Source organism: Cydia pomonella, chromosome 9 (assembly GCF_033807575.1).
Source record: "Cydia pomonella isolate Wapato2018A chromosome 9, ilCydPomo1, whole genome shotgun sequence".
NCBI lineage: Eukaryota > Metazoa > Arthropoda > Insecta > Lepidoptera > Tortricidae > Cydia > Cydia pomonella.
This window is the reverse complement of record NC_084711.1, coordinates 268,830-288,731: the sequence shown is the minus strand read 5'-3', so window position 1 is coordinate 288,731 and position 19,902 is coordinate 268,830. Positions and strand designations below refer to the sequence as shown.

At 37.0% G+C, this 19,902-nt stretch overlaps 1 long non-coding RNA gene across 1 annotated transcript; it reads left to right on the top strand.

The window, feature by feature from the left end:
* Nucleotides 1–14,798: 14,798 nt before the first annotated feature.
* Nucleotides 14,799–16,530, top strand: LOC133521023 (uncharacterized). The gene is made up of 2 exons (XR_009799854.1): nucleotides 14,799–15,250; nucleotides 16,273–16,530. It is a non-coding gene; the product is annotated as an uncharacterized LOC133521023 (long non-coding RNA).
* The last annotated feature ends 3,372 nt before the right edge of the window (nucleotides 16,531–19,902 follow it).

Sequence of the window (19,902 nt, the reverse complement as noted above, 5' to 3'; positions counted from 1 at the left end):
AGTTGAACACCGTATTTCATTGAAAGCCCATGTCATTCACTTTTAAAGGTTCTGATGTGCTGTCGCTTATAAAATACGCCCACAATTCCCGACTCTTTAGTCTCTTGTACATATATCTTTGTCGTTGACTAAGTATTATACCCAGAGGCAATTTCAACCCTATTGTGGCAGTTTTATACGTATTGACGCATCATTCGATAGAGATAAGGGACGTGGTTCGTAAAGTGAACAAACAACCTCGGATTCACGGACGAAAACTTTGAGGTAAACATGCTTAAGCTCATGGGAAGTGATAGATTAGATCAAAATAAGATGATACAAAGAGTTAAATTTTACATATTTAAATTTATTTTAGGCTTAATAGCATCGTTTCTAGATGTGTTTGCTTTATACAAAATTAATTTAGTGTGGTGTGGCACATGTTACTGGTGAATTTCCAATATGAATTGGAACTCCGGTAGCCGTTTAAGAAAAATAACGCTCTTACACGGTAGATCTCACTATGGTACCCCTAAAGGCCCATATGGTGGGAATATTTGCTGTCCTTGGGTGTGGTCTTGGTAGCTCAGGTGGCTGAGCAATGGGCTAGCGATCCAGTCTCGTGAGTTCAAGTCTCACCCAAAACAGTAAAATTTTCTACTTTTATATTTATTGTAAGCTTAATAGCAGCCTTTGCAGACGTTTCATAGGGGTGCCATAATTACCTTTAAATTTTTTAACTCATCTGTGTACATATTAGCTAACAGAGTTTGGGATAATTTGATTTGATGTAGAAGCTTGAAGACCATAAAGTAGGCATTACAACGTATTTAATGTATATTATTGTTTAAGGTGAATATTGTGTTTTAAGTAACAAATATGCTTCTACCATCACTACTTTCTCAGTTTTCTCGAAATTTTCACTAGATTCAAGATATTTTCGAGGATGTTCCAGCCGATTTTTTAAATCAATTAAACTTTGTCAGGTTATCGTTGTTGAGTAAATCTGTTGGAAGATATAAATAATTAGAACAACAGTTGCAATGACCGATGGTTTCACTAGCTCAGTGTTCATAGCTATGACGATTTTGTAGCCTAAACACAGCTCAAGTGCTCATGTGCAACGGTCGTAAAGAACATGCTACGAGTAACCTGACTGTACATTTATGTAGCACTCGTAGTTTATGCGGGTATTTGCGTCCCGTAAGTCAGCGCGGATTGACTCGTAATCCTGTTGTGAAAGTTTTATCGCCGCGTGCGCAGCTCGTCACAACTACTGACTGACCGTTTGCCATTTTTGAACCAAAAGCGGATGTGGATTATTTGAAAAGTCAAATCAGTTTCTTTTTTCGAACTGTTAAAACGATTTGCAACTAGAATCAGACCAAGATAAATTCGCAGCGATTTTGAGAGCCCAGACAGTGCAAGTCTTATTTTAAACGTCAAACTTCTATGAAATTATAACGTTTACTTGACACTTGCACAGGCTGGGCTATCAAAATCGCTGCCAACTTAGCTTGGTCTGACAAAATAGTAGCAAATGAATTACCTACTCTTAGTAGTATACGATTTATAAAATAAAAATAACTAACGTAATGGTAGATAGATATATTTATTTATTAGTATTAAAACTTACAAATTATGATCAAAATTAAATATGTACAATCAATTATATCACTTGGTATATAAAATTTCAATTATCAATTTGGAAACGAATACAATAGTAAATGAAGTCATTTATAAATTACAATAAATTAAAATAAAAAATTATAATGATGAATAAATAAGAAACTATAAATGCAATTATGTCAAGTCGAATGATATGGTTTTCTAGGGACTTTTATTCATCAAAGAACTCGTATACTGTGTAATGAGCCTTCATCAACCAATACATTTTAAGCTTGTTTATAAATTGCCTTTCCGTGTCAATGTTTCTAATTGGCTCCGGAATCTTATTAAAAACTTTATCGCACATTATCTTAAGAGACTTGCCGGTTTTCTGTAGTTTAACTAATGTTTTGATAAGATGTGTCCCGCCGAGTTTCTTGCCGGTCCATATTGGGATACCATCTTCCAATTGAGGGGGAATTTAAATCTTCTTGGTGTAGCATTATTTGACATTCATAAGCGCGTTGTAATATGCCTACTTGAATAATTTTAAACTATCTTTAACTTGTTTGCGTTCTACTCTGTCAACGTTTCTCTATTAATGTTCTGGTGCTTTATTTTATGTATGGTGTGAAATAATTTAGTTTAAATACAGTCAATATCCCTATTCGACCGATGTCCACTGTCAGAAGGAAGGAAATATGGAAGGTAGAGGTAAGGAATTCAATCTCCATAGGCAGAACTGTTGCAAAAGTACCCAGCTGTCAGCTATAAATAATAGTTCCAAATCTCTCCAGAGTAGCGCTAGAGTAGCTAAGAACGTAGGCGTTATTGACGGAGTGAAGTGCGCTGTCTATAATTTGATATTTCTTTTCAAGTATTCCAGATTTCCAGATATTGTAGCGCCACCTATTTAAGGTTTTTTGACGGACACTTTTTGGTAAATGGAGATTCTATTCCTCTACCTTCCATAGAAGGAAAGTTACTCTTTATGACCGACTGCGGAATGCATTATGATTCAGTCAATGTAACTATGTTATTGTTATGTTGGCGTCCTTGTGTCAACCGAGAGTAGCTCGTTTTTATGGGTCAGATAACACAGGCTATATATATTATTTGACCGACTTCTAAAAAGGAAACTCCTTGCTTGTTATAATTTACAAACGCCGGTCTGATTGCATCAATTTACCCTACGTAGTGAAAAAGGATTTTCGATATAATCTATACCAAAAACCGAGTCGCCTAAATCGAGCTAACACCCTAGTACCTTATGGTAATGGTAACGGTGGATGTATAACTTTTTTGGTAAAGACGAACAGTAGATTCGATTTTGTGGATTTAGGTGTCTAATTATATTGGAAGCGAACTCACAGTCGAATTCAATATGATTTGTCGAATAGTCAGGCCGGAGTTCACACGCATGCGGAACAAGTGCGCCTGGACGCTGGACGTGCGCCAAGACTTGCTTCTGCGCACGCATACGAAATGAAAAGGGCGCTGCGTATAGTAACTATAGCATGTGCAAGCCAGTAACCTACATATATTTATAAACGGTACAACATTTATGAAAAAATATGGAGTAAATTTCACATTTCCTTTTTTATTATATATATTATATTATTTCTTTTTATTTTTTAGTTTTAGTAGGCACAGAGGCACACAAATACCTACGCACGTTTTTACAATCCTTTTCCATCGGTCTTTTATGTTATAGCCGAGAACATGACCTTTGGAGATGCTGGAACACTATAAATACCTTAGTTTTTTGCGTCGGTTCTTCTTTTAGGTGCATTATTTAGTTCTCCGCTTCATCATCATTTAAGTAACTATATTTCTTAAACTTAAAAACTATTAAAATTTCAAGTACTTACGGAATTCAACATATTACTTTCGGGCTTATTACATGAAAAGTTTCCATACTGCTTTATGGATTAGATTAGATTAGATTTCTTTATTTCACGATGGAAATTACACTATAAATTTGCTACATTCTTCAAAAGCATGTTTATCTTCTCATCATGATCGTCAAACATTACATTATAAATTAAAAATAATTAAAAAGAATTAATTGGGTCTCCCAATAAATAAGGATCGTCATGTGCAAAGAAAAATATGTCAAACAATTGAATATAATTTTGAAATTCTCCTCTAGTGTAGGTATAAGTAAATAGTAGAGTTTCATCTAACCTTTTATTAATCCTCACTCTTTAATCATCGCGTTTTTTAACACTTGCTAAACAGGAAACAATAAATACAGATGTCTTAATATTTGGACCATTACCCGTACCTTCCCCGAGCGAGGACACACTGGCGGCTCCGAAATTATAACGTAAATATTCCCACTTCCTCTTGCAATCAATCCTGCACGATTTATACAAGCTTTTATGATCCTACAGATGCCAACGAGAATATTATGACAAATTTATTAAAAGATAAAAGACATATTGCTAAAGATATTAATATATTTATGTTCTGAGACTAAAGAAATATAAAAAAGCTAAGACGACAAATCCACCCTATTTTCCATCGTACGACGTACTTTGAATTTATACATAATTATCGTATGAACGTTGACAAGGTAGAACAGTATGTTATAGGTATATTTATTTACAGCAAACTAGCAATAATATTTTCTTGTTACACACAAAGGTAACTTTAGTTACGTATTAGTCCAGCTACAGAAAAATGACAAAAAATATAATGCCTTCACTACCCTTTCGTTTACCATTGTAAAATGTATTGGACTTCAATAGCTATCGTGAGCTCGAATTGTATGTTGTGTTCAAGAAAAATGCGTACTCGCGCGTGAGAGCGCACTTGCAATCCCTCTAGTGTTGCAGGGGTCCATGGCCAACGGTAATTGCTTCGCATCTAGCCACCATCTTATCGTCTTCTCGTTTGCCTCCTATATCATAAATCATATACCTAGTTTGATAGAAACCGATAAACAAACATATTTAACCACAGTCTTTTAATAGTCGCGGTTGCGGCCAGCGACGTGGAAATAATCACACATTGATCCGCCTCTAACAACGCAACAAGAAACCGAATATTATATGCGCAAACCCACGATTTTCCTCATCTAAACACTGACTGATTAAAAATCCACAGAGGCTCGGTATCCAAATACAACATTTGAAATAAATTGTTTTGATTTTGTCTGGAAAAGAACCGATTGTTTACTGGAAAAACAAATCTGTATAGGTTCGCAACGGGCCGAAGGAATTGCTTGCATATTATATTTCAGAATATACGAAGTTAGCTGCTGTTAGCCTAAGCAAATATGAATGCTAAATGTAGGCATACGCAGCTATAATATTATTAACATTGGCGAATCTATTTGAGGCTTTGAACCGAGGTTTGAAGGCTATTATTTTGGTGAGTCTACGACATCAAAGAGCAGGGTTTGAAGAAAATTGCTGCTCGGAAATAATGATATGCTCTGGAGACTCCGCGCAGTGAGACGAAGGAAAGGCAGATATCTTATTGCAGAGGGACCTCGATAAATCGTATCAAGTTGTGATTAATGCAAAAATCCTTGTTAATGTAAATTAAAATGTCTTTCCTATGTTGAAAAACTTCGTTAAGGTTTTTCATCATGCCTGCTGCTGCCAAAGAAATGTGATATAGTTTCTGCAGAAATTAATTAGTAAAAAAAGTGGCGGTGACATAATCGGACAGACAGACGGACATGACGAATCTATAAGGGTTCCGTTTTTTGCCATTTGGCTACGGAACCCTAAAAAGGAGGGAGGCATTTTCTGTCGATGTAACATAGTTTGGTATGAGGAACCCAAGCCAAATATGAAATATTATGTAAATTCATTAATATTCGTCAGCATTATATCATAGCATTTATTTATTACCTGTCTACATAGCATTTCAGTGCAATCAGTGAACAATACTTGTTATAGATGCTAGGTTTTAGATTACGGCTTTGCCATTGTAATATGAATTTGCGTTAAACTCTAACCGTGTCTCTCCACGAAACGAAACACAAAGTAATTGGTGTACCTCAAAATTCAAATTATCAAGGTTCTACTGCACAAATCCGCACAGGATGAAGCTGCCATTGTCGCATATGAGAACGCAGTAACGTTCTCAAAACTCAACGAAGCGGATCAAAATATTGTGAAAGCCGACGACAGTTTAAATATAGCATTCGCGGTCACTGTCATTTAGATATTTTCGGTATTATCAACAGTTCGAGGAAAATCAGGAGGCCGATTATATTTTAAAATTTGATGTGGTTTTTATTTTGATTGGTGCTGATGTCGTTTCATTAGGCATTTCACGCGCACTAAGGGACAGGATGTTCAGCCAAATTAAAATCTTGTTATATTTTTTCACCAAAACTTTGACAATAGAAATGTGTAATGTTATTTATTTTCGACTTATTAATTACTTATTTTTTGTTAAAAATTATTAAAAATAGCAAGTACTGCTCAGCAAGCAGCTTTTGGAGAAAGTCATGAATTCATTGCACTTAATGGTATGCGTGAGATGCCTGATGACACAACCAAAGGTCGTATCAAAACGAGATTAAAGCAATATGAAATGAAAACTGAATTGGCCTCCAGGATCTTTAATTCTGGAATTAACGAAAAACACTTTGTTTACAAGTCGGCGGTTTCTGCGTTTACACAGATCTCAGATGAAACACATTTAACAGGTTATTGGATGTAAACAGATCGCTGTAAAAATATTGTGGTAAAACAGAACTAAACGTCGACATTGGAAACTCTTTTGATCGTTTTTATCACGGGCGAAGGTTAAGTATATCTGAGTCATGAGTCCATGGTCCATTTCCGCATGAATTTAAACTATAACAAATAAACAGAAAATTGCCAGACTTAAGTGGCAGTGGGCGGGCCACATTGCTCGCAGAACCGATGGCCTATGGGGAAGAAAGGTTCTCGAGTGGCGACCACGTACCGGAAGACGCAGCGTGTGAAGGCCCCAGACTAGATGGACTGACGATTTGGTTAAAGTTGCGGGTAACCGTTGGTTGAGGGCAGCGAATGGCCATTCGTTGTGGAGATCCTTGAGGGAGGCCTTTGTCCAGCAGTGGATGTCCTCCGGTTGAGATGATGATGATTATTTCTTAAGTCTAAAGTTCGCTCCCATATCATCGAAGTTACAATCTTATTTTAAAACGCCGTGCTTAAATTACATGAAATGTTACTCGTACCATTAAAGTAACATATATTTGTCCGGTACTAGTTTTCTTGGCTAGAAATTGTTACACAAAGAAAATAGAGCGAGTCGAAGTTTTGTATGTAAATCTTCTAGTCTTTCTATATATTTGTATTATAATACCTAGCAACAAAACCAGTACCTACCACAAATAGATATAATAATTATATAATGTTAATGTTCATGTACAATTTATTTATTTATTTATTTATTGTTCGGAGAACCAACAGCTATAAATTGCACAATAGTTATATATATAAATAACAAAGAGCCAATTATAGGTAGGTTAGGTACTTAGGTGGTTAGATTTCATGTTATTTAATCATATCGTCTTATAAAGAGAGCGTAAGACTCCTTACAAGTGGCTAGGTTCATGTGACTCTTAACGAACTTCCTAAAATGACAACTTTAGGAGGAATAAATAAAATAATTTGTGTCTTTAAGGTAGTCTCACTACTATTTTATAACTATAAACTGAAAATAGTGACGAAACCCTCCAGCGGTGAAGGCCGGATTCGAACCGGCGTCTTTACCTTTCCGGGCTAACGCCTTGAACCCCTAGGCCGCTAAGCCACTCCGCCACGGTAAAACCGGTCCCAATTTCTCGCATATTACATGCCATTCCTAGTAAGACTAGGCGTCTTTGACCAACTCGAAGGGCGAGCAGTATTACGTGCTTACATCTTCCTTACGGGATTACTATATAGCCTAAAATGATTAAATATTACTCGTACAATATCAAATGTGGTTCACCTGTATAGGTGCGAACGTCTCGTTCGACTATCGGGAGTTTGTTTTAATCATCTTACTATTACACCTACATAAATATATAAGTACTGCGATATTTTTAGCCCATACTCCAGTTTAATCGTGTTTCTATGCATGCCGTTACCCAGTTCTCGCAGAAATAGGAATCGGCCAATAAATTACACAGGTTTTTTTCCGTCGCCGACTCCATTTAATAAGAAAATCAATTCGAACTTACATTCGGACGTCAAAATGATGTCATTTTGTTATCATTCGCCCGTGCTACTACTAGACTGTAAAAGGTAGAAGTATGCAGAAGCAAACACCGAGGGACTACGTGTACACTAGCAGCGCGGCTTACGTGGGCGATGACTCGCGAATGCGACGCGACGCGACGCGGCGCGGCGACCCAACGGCATTCGGAGATCGCGCACGTAGGACACTTCCATAGGTATCAAAGGATTGAATCCACCCGCGTATGCATTGCTAGGTTTCGTGGAGGAGCTGGGCTTGATAGCCAACGTGCCAATCGGTAACGCTCCATAGTGTAGCGTAGTCATCTCTCTCTCACTCACTACATTAGTGCGACAGTGACAGTTGCGTTTCGTTCGCTACGCCCCTCGTTTTACACAGAAAATAGCCAATAGTTGTCGATTTGCGGAAAATGGCTAGCAAAACTAATTACGAGCGAAAGCGCGAATGATAACGGATTAACATCATTTTGATATCGGAATGTATGTTCGAATTTGCGTCAAGTTTGTGCGAGCGGCGCCTGCGTCACTGATGTGATGAATGCGGCCAGAAATACGAGTTATTGAAATAAATACGTCGGGAATAAACGAGACAGAAATAAGTTGATTTATGGTGGGATCGAGGGCCGCGGGTGAGGTTAGAGAGCCCATTTTAATATCAAGACAAATAAAAAAAATCAAGACTCTTGGGAATTTTAGGCAAGTTTCACATGGCGTTGCGACCCGACGTCTATGCGAGGAAATCTCGTGTTCGAGACATAGATTGGTGAATGATTTTCAAAGTTTCCATACAAATTTTGCTGTCACTACGACATTCGATAAAATCTCGTATACGGTATACGAGAAAAATTTAAAAAATCACCACCTCCGACAAGTCTCGAACTTGCTCAGCTGCTCATTCGGTAGCTCAGTTAGTAGCAGCAATTGGACTGGTATCGCTCAAAGAGGTTTCTACTTGACAAAAAATAGTTATGTTAAGCAGCCCCCGCTACCTATAGGCACTTGTAATGATGATTAGGTGGGCCATAAGCTTGTTTGCCGCCGACATAGTGTATAAATAAAATACTTAAATCTATGATAGGTACTTCTACTTAACTAGACGTTGCGTGACAACAGCTGGTTGCGGTTTGTTAAATTATACTTACGACAACGTTCCATTTTATACACGCCCGAAAACACAACCTCATTAATTTCGTTGTTACCAGGCATGAAACGAGAAGCGGACCACTTTAATATTTCACTTCTAAATGTTAAATGCCAGTTTGCCTCGCATTATAAAAAAACAATTGTACTTGTTTAACTAATTGTGTTTTAATTAAACTCGTGGTCGACCAAACAATTTAAAATTAGGCTTGTTCTTAGCTACGCCAATTATCTGATTTATTCATAATGCTTACACAGAGAAGTCTTGAAGAACAGTGTTTTCATTATCTACAGAGGATGTCATCCTGCAAAATAATGCACATTTGAAGCCTTAGCCCGCTTAGAATTCTCCTGGTAACCGTAGACAACGATGAATTTGAAATCAAAACTACTAAAGTATTTTTATCTTGTGTAGACCCAAGGGAAATCGTATAAGTCTAGCTTTACTAGAGCTTCCGAAAATTGCACATCCAATATTGAGGAAAATTAGAGTGTTAGTTTTATTTTTGCCTTAAAAATGATAAGAGTAACACGAACCCACCGCCAAACACCGCTCCCGATGACTCTTAACAAGATACATTAGTGCTCATTTTTCCATACAAACGTTCTCGACATTTTCCTCTCTGGATTTTGGCCCTAGATTTTTTTTTTTTACTATTATGAGTTCAATATTACCAATACCTATGTCTGTACGCGTTGGTTTTTTTTGATATTCTTGTTTTAAGAACTAGGTTATTATAAACGTGCCGTAAACAGACGTCTATCAAAGGTACAATCAGATACAATACACGCAAAAATTAAAACGGTTAGTACACAGATAATTACTATCTCGTTACGTATCCAAAACATCGTTACAATTGGTTAAGTTTTGGAGGAGGATAAAGTCGAGAACGAATCCTCGATTCCTGAGATTTTTTCGCAGGATTTTTTGCCTAAGCTGCCGTTGTTATCGCATTAATTTTAGGAGCCGCCCTTTTGTCAGTGCTGCAGAGATACATACATACTTAAAATTGACAAATTTGAAAAGAAACTCGGCTCGTATTTCCTCTTAAGTTTTCAATACCCGCGTTCCGCTCGACCCCTGTCCAATACACTTTGCGCCACTCATGCAATGTCACGGTTATTCGACAGTTGACGTGCATGACAACTGCGTTACCCCAATGTCTCGTCAGCCAGGGGACAATAGCCTGTTTGGACAGGGCAGGTCGTGTTGGACCTAAGTTATGAATGTATGTACTACATTATGTACGTGTAAAAACAAAGACAGTAAGCTATTTCAGAATGTTTAGGAATGAACTATTGACTTTTGAATTCTGGACGTAACGACTATGTATTCTTTGACCATTTGACCCTAGGTAGTCTACAGATGGAAAGTGACGACAGAGTCTAAGATAAAGCTTTACTTTCAGCAATAGCAAATCGTACCGCGTTTCTAGATAACAATACGGTTGCCAAAAATTTAAGACTGGAGGAATTTCTTTAGAAACTTTGACTTTCGCTAAATAGTAAAAAAAAAATACGAACATAGGTCTCAAATGCGCTTTAAAAATTTATAACAATTTATGCACAAAAGCTAAAAAGATTAAATATTGTTCTAAAATGCGCAATCCAAAAAGAATACTGACAACGGGACTGATTCCCGTTCTTTAGCAGTTTCAAGCAAATCGTTACGCGCGAATCAGAGGCCTTGCCGCGAAAAGTGTAAATCTAAATTTCTTTATCTGCCTCTCTATCGCTCTTGCATATTAAAATAGAGTGACAGATAACGAAATTTTGATTTTCGTTTTTCGCGGCAGGTCCTCAGTGTTATGTCGACAAAGCACAATGTAAGGATGCATGTTGCACCTCACGCGTCTGTACGTTCGCCGATGGAAAAGAGAAGATAAATTTAATAGAAAATATTATGTGTTATTTCGTGTCGGAGGCCAAAACTTGTTTTGGGTCGCTGACTTGCTGCGTCATGGAGTTATTTCTAGATGTTCCTTTGTCCAAAGTGAAATTATTTTTTATTAATCTGTGTACGGCAAAGTTATTGACAGGTGACAGTTGACGGGTGCGGGTCGGACCCGCGGCAGATGGAGCGTGGCGTCCTTTCATTTGACGCCGTCGCCGTTCGACTGTGACTGGGGTATCTGAGGGGGCTGTCAATTACTTTATTATTTGAGTGGAATGACGAAATTGTATGGTTCAATGACGATAAAAATTGCATGAGCATATCGAATTGTTATACTTATGCGCTACGCATAATTCGAAAGCTATAATTCCTAGCAACATGTGTTAGTTTCGGATGTCAACTGCAGCTATATTACTGTTATGGCGTCATTGTTGCCGCTGTATCTGTAAATTTTCTTGATAAAATGAGTGACGGAATGAAGGTCACAATCGCGGCAGTAATGCGGCGGCGAAAGTCACTCATTTCATCAAGGAAATTAACAGATAGAGCTGCGGCAGCAAAGGCGCTGCAACAGTAATGCAGCTGCAGTTGACACCCCCAAGTTACCTTTACAGAGGTAGACCCAGATAAGTCTGCAAGATAAGTTGTTGCAGACTGGTCTTGGCCTAACTCTACGTATCTGCTTAGTCGGTCCATAAGTTCTGTCACAAAGGTTTTTAGTAATTAAAAATTATAGGTACAGATCCTTTAGTATTCATACAATATGGTTTAAAAGCTTATTTAGTAGTGAATTGCTTACAATATAAAGTAACGTATTACACATACAAAAAACACGCTACTTTTCAAGGTTTAATTCACTATTTACTTTCCTGTTTTAACATGCTTGAATCTTGCATAACGCAAAATCTGGGTCTTTTATCTCTATTTTAATATATAGTCCGTGTGAATTGGACTGACTACATTGCTATTGTACTGTTTTTTTACCAATTCTACTTGTTGTACCGTAGTAAAATCTAAGCATGTCTATGAAAAGTACCCTAAGTTTGAAGGATATTAACTGAAGTACACTACAGACTTGTTGGAGAATTAGATTCTGTTCACAAAATATGCTCTAATAAAGAAGTTTCCTTTCCTATAAAGAAACAGTTGTAAGCATTTTATTAATGTGAACTGATTTTTAATGCCCTTAATAATTTCATATAATTTTTCAATATACAGCCACGTGGTCGCGTCTAACGACAATCTCACAGTAATAAGTAGTAAATAAAGTCGCGATCAAAATTTTCAACGAATAATTTTACGTTTTAATTAGTATATAACGGCTAAATTATTAAGGGCTTAAAAATCAGTTCACATTAATAAAATTCAAACAAGCTTTCAAATCATGGCTAAATTTTTTATTAAAAGCTTTGCATGAAGTAAATATTTTTTATTGCTCCAGTAACAATACATTTTACTTTATAGTTACATTTTATCAGTCAAAACCTTTGTTACAGAACTTATGGCCCAACAAAGTACATGACATAAGCTATGTGCATGCCAAGTGTCGCCTTTTTCAGGACGCGAATGTACTGTTGAAACTTGCTAGAGAAAGGAGTACTACTTAGTTAACTTTTTAATCTATTTATTCACTTCAAAGTAACAATACCCTGCTAGTTTGAATACATTTAGTCAAATAAAGTAACAAAGTGCTACTTATACTGTTCAGGAACGTCTAAGTAGCTAAGGCTGGTTGCACATGGCGAATTTTTCAGCGATATAGCTTTGCACAGCTTACCAGAGGCCTTTAGATACTCTCTATTTTTGTTTCTCCAATATTACGAGTACAATCCATCTCAATCGACAGTGATAATTTATAGGTACTATTTATCGTTGATTTCGCATTCATGTTTTTTAAGGAATTCGCAGTCAGTCTTCAATCTTTTTGATATAATGAGCGACAGATTTAACGTTCTAATAGCGATCGCAATAAATGTCATTGCCAGTAGCTTATTTATCAAGGAAATTCACAATAGCTTCTCCCACATCAACGCTGCAGCACCAAATGTAACATTCAAATACCGATATACTTCCATATCGCATCAAAAAAGCCTCCGTGTATAAGGGGCCTTACTATACCTTAGTTTGTAGTTTAATGCAAAAGACAAATGGCGTACAAATCCCGGCACCATTGGCCTCGCAAATGGACGCTTTCTATGCAGACGAGATCTGCATTAGCATTCCATTAGCCGGAGATGGAGCCTCTTAATTTTATCACGGTTTCTTTGTCTAGTTCATCGATAACTTTAGAGCTAATAGAGCATGAGCTACTATAAGTTAGATATCTATCAATAACCTAATTAGAGCTGCGAGCCTTTCGTTCGGCGGTTACATTACGAAAAACATCTAGTTTGGTGAAAATAACTGGTGATTTCGTGGGAACATGAGCGTCACTATTATTAAAAATAAAAAGTCAATCGTATATCCATTATCATCATTATCAATGTTCATTAAACCGCAAGAAATTAATCGCAGTGAATTCTAAGCCGGCAGCCGGTAAGTCGTAGTTAGTAACTTAATATCAACTGCCAGGCGCCAACATTAGCCACATTGAAACACAGTTACTGATATAACGTATAACTGCTTATCGGTAACTGTGTCTCTCGCACAGGCGAGTCAAAGTTTAGGACCCGAAGTGGAAGGCTCCCATATTAGGCATACTTCCCATATAGAAACACCCTTAGCTACCGATAGATACCGATGTAGTTCCTCGTACAGGCGAGCTAAAGTTTAAGAGCCGAAGTGGAAGTTAGGAGAGATAACGACAGTGAGTACACGCGACTGTTGCGTCGCGTGTACCATACACATATTCACATACACATACACACACCATCACACTTGATACAGCAAACGTATGTTCATATTATAACAATGTTGTCTGCTGTTGGGAAATGTTTTGACCATAACGCAAGTCTACTTGACATGGAAGGACAAACGTAGGTACGTTAAGGCAAGACTGTCTATGACTTAATTCCTATTTTATGGGTACAGTATGGGTTACTCTCATGTTTCTACGACTTATCGAATTCTAAAATATCACATATCACTGAATATTAGGTACCGTTACGTATGCTTACTTTGCTCCAAATTTCGAAGTTTTTTTAATTTGTACTTGGCTGGACACGCTACCGCGTGTCTAGATTAATATATTGCATGTGGTATGTTGGTAATGTTTATTATGCTGATTCAAAGTAAATCATCACTAATTATCATCTGGTAGCACTTAAATGCGATTATGATATAGTTTCACCCCCTTATTCATAAACGTCAACTAAAGTTGACAAGCTGCTAATAATCGTTTGTCCCTTTCCATCATAGCAATACGTCGGAAAGGGACAAACAATTATTAGCGGCTTGTCAACTTTAGTTGACGTTTATGAATAAGGGGGTTAATGAATAAAAACATTTGGAGCACAATTACCCAGTGATATCTTTTCTAAAAAAGTCTTATGAATTCAGTAAAAACTGCACACGAAACCGTATTCTTACGTTGCTAAGATGGTAGTGTAATGTTTTAAAAATAGCACTTTTAGTTCAAGGCCCGAACGGCGAACGACGGCAGGAATGAGGAAACTGGAAATAAATCGTCGCATCGATTTATTGAACCCACGCGATGCACTTGAACCCGGACCAAGGCCAGACAGTTTAGAAAATTTTAGACGGGTATTGTAAGCTGTCTGTTCTATCTTGACTTTTCAGGGTTCTGTAGCCAAAATCGCAAAAACCCTTACAGCTTCGGCATATTCGGTCACAGCCAAAGTATAGTTGGGTAAGGTCGTAAAAAAATGTACTATTTAAACATTTTGAAGTGAGCCCACGTTTTCATCCGAATAAAAGGTGCTTAATCAATGAAAAATCATTATTGTTTTATTAGAATGTCGTAATTATATCCTAAACTTAACGTAGCAATAACTAGATTTATTCTAGTGTCGTCTACAAAAATAAAAAATATTTCGTTATACTGAACAAAATACAACCTCCATAGAAAAAATAATTGTCTCCTTACTACCCAAGAATAGTATAATTTGCATAGAAAAAAAAAATATGTGTAGTGGATTTAAATTTCCACTGTACCTTTTAATAGCGATAATAATGTCGTGTAATAATCTATACATTATTTAAATAAAGCAATCCTAGAACACAAAAAACATAATCTTGAAACGTGTCTCCAAAATGTTTCTAGTGTGTTATTCGAATTTGATATTACGGTAGATTTTTGGTTTACTCGACTAGGCAACATATTCGACCAATTTTAGGTGTGGCAACACCTTACGTAAACTGTCAAATATCACTTTTCACATCACTATTCATTTTGTGGTCGCGATAGTCATCTGCAGTAAATTTCTGGTTTTAGTGCGCATGTTTCGGGCATTTGTTTTGTGATTTGTATAAGGTAAGTACGAAATTATTGTTTATTACACCCCGAATTATGAAAGTACAGGCAATGAACTGAGTAAACTCGTGGTTTAAATTGAAATCGAAGTAAATTTCTGGCTGGTATTCGTTGTTGAGGTTAGAATTTTCGAGTGTGTTTGTTCCAGTTCGTTATGTGTGTTATGTTGGCATGTTATGTCACACACCGGAATTTTTTAAGGTGGTTGTACACGAAAGGTAACCGATTTTGGCGAAGTCAAAATGAGGGTTATGTTATTCTCACAAGTGAAGTGTAACTTTATGCAGATATACACGGTTCTACATGAGGAAACCGAAAGATTTTGACAGTGTATTACTGATCACTTTAGAGACTAAAATGTCATATAAACTTTTCTGGATTTCGCCTAGTTTCAGAGTTAATACCAATGTAAAAAAAACATCTTCTTATCGTAACTTAGTGCAAAACGCCTTTTTGATCGCGATGATGACATTATGGGGCGTAGTCTAAATATCCTTATTGATAGATGTCAAAAAGTGACAAGTAACCTTTGCAAGAACTAGTTTTTACAAAAAAAGAATCGTAAAAAAATATTTTCAGTGCCAGTTTTACCATAACATTAACTTTTTATGTACAAATACGTTCAAAAGTTGAAAAAAAAAAAAAAAATTTTTTTTGGCGTAATTTACTGAAACTGATATAACATTTTTTTAATCTTTTGGCCTCAGAAGTACGTGGTTAAAATCTTTCGGGTTCCTCTAAGCACCGTGTATAACGATTATGGTATGTGCGATATTTATCAAACTTTGTATTGGTGTATCCATGGTGTATCTTTAAAATTATCTCGGTGTATTCGTTGCGCAACTGTATGAAGAATATTGTTGGCTATTGAATGTTATCGGCTATGGGTATGGGCTGGAAGTCTGCTAAAAATTTAACTTTTACAATATTTAATGAAAACACAAAGATGTCATTTATCTTATTGATGTTTATTTTAGATTTACGTCTCCGGTGTTTTATTATTTTTATTTATTTTGTTTCAGATGCCTACTCCGGCCGAAAAGCAAAAACAGTACAGGGAACGGCTAAAATATATAAATCCTCTATGTTGTTAATAGTATGTGGAGCCCAGTTCAGTCAAACGTAAACCATTAATTTTATTGTGATGATGACGTCAAACAAAGATTATTTTAGCTTTTCGAATTATTTTGTTATTACTAATGCAAATGAAAAGTTTGCTTCCTATTGTTAATTAGTGGATTTGAATTTCGTACAAATAAAATAAATATATAAAATTGTAACTGCATTTTTTAACCTAACATAGTCAAATGAGCACTAAGCTTTACAATATTCCAGTGCGTTATTGTGTTATAGTGTGTTATATCTTCCAGTGTGTTGATTTACAATTATTTGCGACCTTACCCATTTACTTAGTTTTTATTGAATTCCGTTAACTCCGGGGTATGGGTAAGTACGTTTAAGGAAACTAAATGGCATAGTCAATTTTAACAAAATATTTTTTGTATATTGTATATTTATTTTTTAATTAAAAGTAACTAAATGTTGCATATAGCGTTGGTACACGGGCATTACATTTAATCCAACCAAATAATTGAAAACTGTGACATATCAATGTCATTTCGAACATCGATCGTCCGAAATAGTACTTACGTTTAGTAGCACATGTACACACTCGTACTAAACACTAATCAATATGTAAAGAGGCCCTAAGGCAAATGTACAGGCTCGTAAGAGCCTGATAAAATAAAAATAAATTATTGATTATCTGCGAAATGGAATTTATTAGAATACCGGTGTCTTTCTGAAAATTACTGAATTTAAACTCAGGAAAGCACCATTGAAATTAACTAAAAAAAAACACGATGTATATAGGTGTGTCGCCATCAGATATATCGGAGCGGCCGAGGTGCTCAAAAATATCTGATCACGCACTCTAGCGCCTCGACATACGAATAGAGGCGTGTTCAGATATTTGTTTGATAGTTTGCGATGACCTTTAAATAAATTTAGATCTTCTTGTATATTTTGTGAGATGCTACTTAGCTGAGAAGTGAAAGTGAAAGTAAGTGTATAAATAATTTCACATTAATATGGAGTTTTAACTTTGGTGATCATTTACTATTTTTGGCAGTAAAAAGGGCTTTTCTGACGTTATATTTTACTATCGGTATCTGGTATGGTGATCGGTTAAACAAAAGTCAAAAAGTAACACAGAGGCTGAGGTAATCGGCGACAGGAATGAGGAAACTGGGAGTAAATAAATACTCACATCAAACAATTTGGTCTCACACGCGTTGCACTTGAACCCGCACCGAGGCCGACACAGTTTAGATGGTAGACGGTAATCGTTCGCGACAGACGACTCGCAAACCACGGATTACAATATAATAACAGACACGCCAGTCTTGTAATATCATGCGGTTGTCACGTCTGAGGAATGCTCTCACAAAAGAGCTTGACGAAGAAACTGGAGGAGAAAAAGTCGGAAAGCGTATTCTGGCCTCCCAAAGTATCCGAGTACACAACCAGGATCTAAAAGCTGAGATGATAACAAAAAAATGTCAAGGTACACAGGTACGAGTATGGTGATACATAGGTGCAAGGATTCCATAGGTGATCGGTTCAAAGTTGGGTCAGTTCCTGAGATAGCAAAAATGAGGAAACTGGAAATAGATCGTGGCATCAATTTATTTGGTCTCACAACCCACGCAATGCACTTGAACCCGCACCAAGGCCGTTTAGATCGTTCACGTCAGACGACTCTGGAACACGGATTACATAAACACAGACACCACAGTACAAGGTTTACCTCGCAGTTTTCTAATACTTGTGAATGCAAAGCTACTGGGCGTTTGTTCAGTTTGCGATGGCTGGAATGAGAAAACTGGAAATAATCGTCCCATCAATTGATTTGGTCTCACAACTCAGCCCACGCGTTGCACTTGAACCCGCATCAAGGCCGAGACAGTTTAGATTTTAGATGATAAACGATAATCGTTCACGACAGACGACATTCTCGAACCATGGATTACTTAATAACAGACACGCCACGCCAGTAAATTTAAGCTCTGTTTTTTGTATCCCATATTTTAAAATGACAGTTCGAATGAGCAATCTGCTACCTAATTTGTTAGATTTTATATTAAAATAACGATGGGATAATACATTGGTCAATATCCCTATTAATATTATGTAATCAAATGTCCCTCGAATCTCAAAACTATCTCCATGCCAAAGTAACTCTGTCTGTCGGTCTGGTATGTCTGCCCGTAATCACCTCACGCTTAAACTACTGAACCTGTTTGTGTGTGTGTGTGACAATGTTTTGAAGAGTTCGGGACGCACACGCGCGGTATGTGTCAAGCTCAGGGGCAGATCGCATTCTGACGAGCGCTCCCGAACGATCGCCGTAAGTTATGATTTTGCCATGGAGATAGTTTGAAATTCGGGGAAGGACATTTTATTAGTATACCAAGCAGTAAAGTTACGGGCAGAAGCTAGTCTAAGATAAAAAAAAATACAGAGCATACACATAATAGTGTTTACAGTACATATGGTGCTACTTTACCGCACTAGTGCGAAAATTAGCATATTACGTTACTGTGTCGAACATTTAAAGGGCTATATGTACTGTAAAACGTTGTACGATACATGTGCGAATAGGTAATTCGAAACGAGTGGCGATAAATTAAAACACGACCGAAGGGAGTGTTTTAAATCGACACGAGCGATTTTTCGCACTTGTAGCGTAATGTACTAATTTGCTGTTGTGCCACGCTCGGCTAAAAACAGTGTATTAAAACTAATTTCAGGATATAAAAATAAACGTTTCAGCTATCTAAATTGATCCGTTTTTAAAACCGTCCCACTCCAAATCTAGAATTGAGTCACGTAGCTAAAGTTTTTGTTGGCGTTTTTAAGCTCTATTATACAATTGAGTAAATCGTAAGCCGCTTACGTCAGACCGTAAGACCTTCGTGTTCTGATTGGACACGGCTAGGATTGTCGCCGAAGACCATTACTAAAGCTCCGAACGATAAACCAGAGACGAGCTCATGAAAAGCGCGTTCAACCCTTTCAATGCCACGCCTGTGATGTATGGCGCGTCATCGTGAAACTTGCTGACAAGCTCGAAGTTGATATTGAGTTGAAGCCACGCGCATGAACATTACAATTCCATATCTGGCACTCATTTTGAATGTCGAATATCGCTTAAACACAGTTTTTTGTGCTTGTTACTTACATAACTTTATGGAGCATATTATAGTAGGCACCACTTCATTCGTGAACAGTGTTCATGTCAAGCTGAAGTTATCGATTTAAGCCACTAGATGGCAGATCTTTCAACGCGTAAGGGAGCGAGCTGTATAGGGGTAGCACCTGCTTATCAAAGTCATTATATCACAGTTTCTAATATGCCATCTACAATATTATCCTCATAGTATTGAGATCGACAGTCTTTATAATATACACGTCTCCGGCGAAAGTGTTATTTTATTCGTAATCTGTAGGCTCTAAGATAAATCCCAGGATTGAAATGCACCCATTAGGGTGAATGCAGCACGGCGATAACATGTCGACTATTTATTACAAGTATTACAAGAAACGGCCGCGGCGGCGGTGGACGATCGAATGTGCGTCGCTTACAGAGA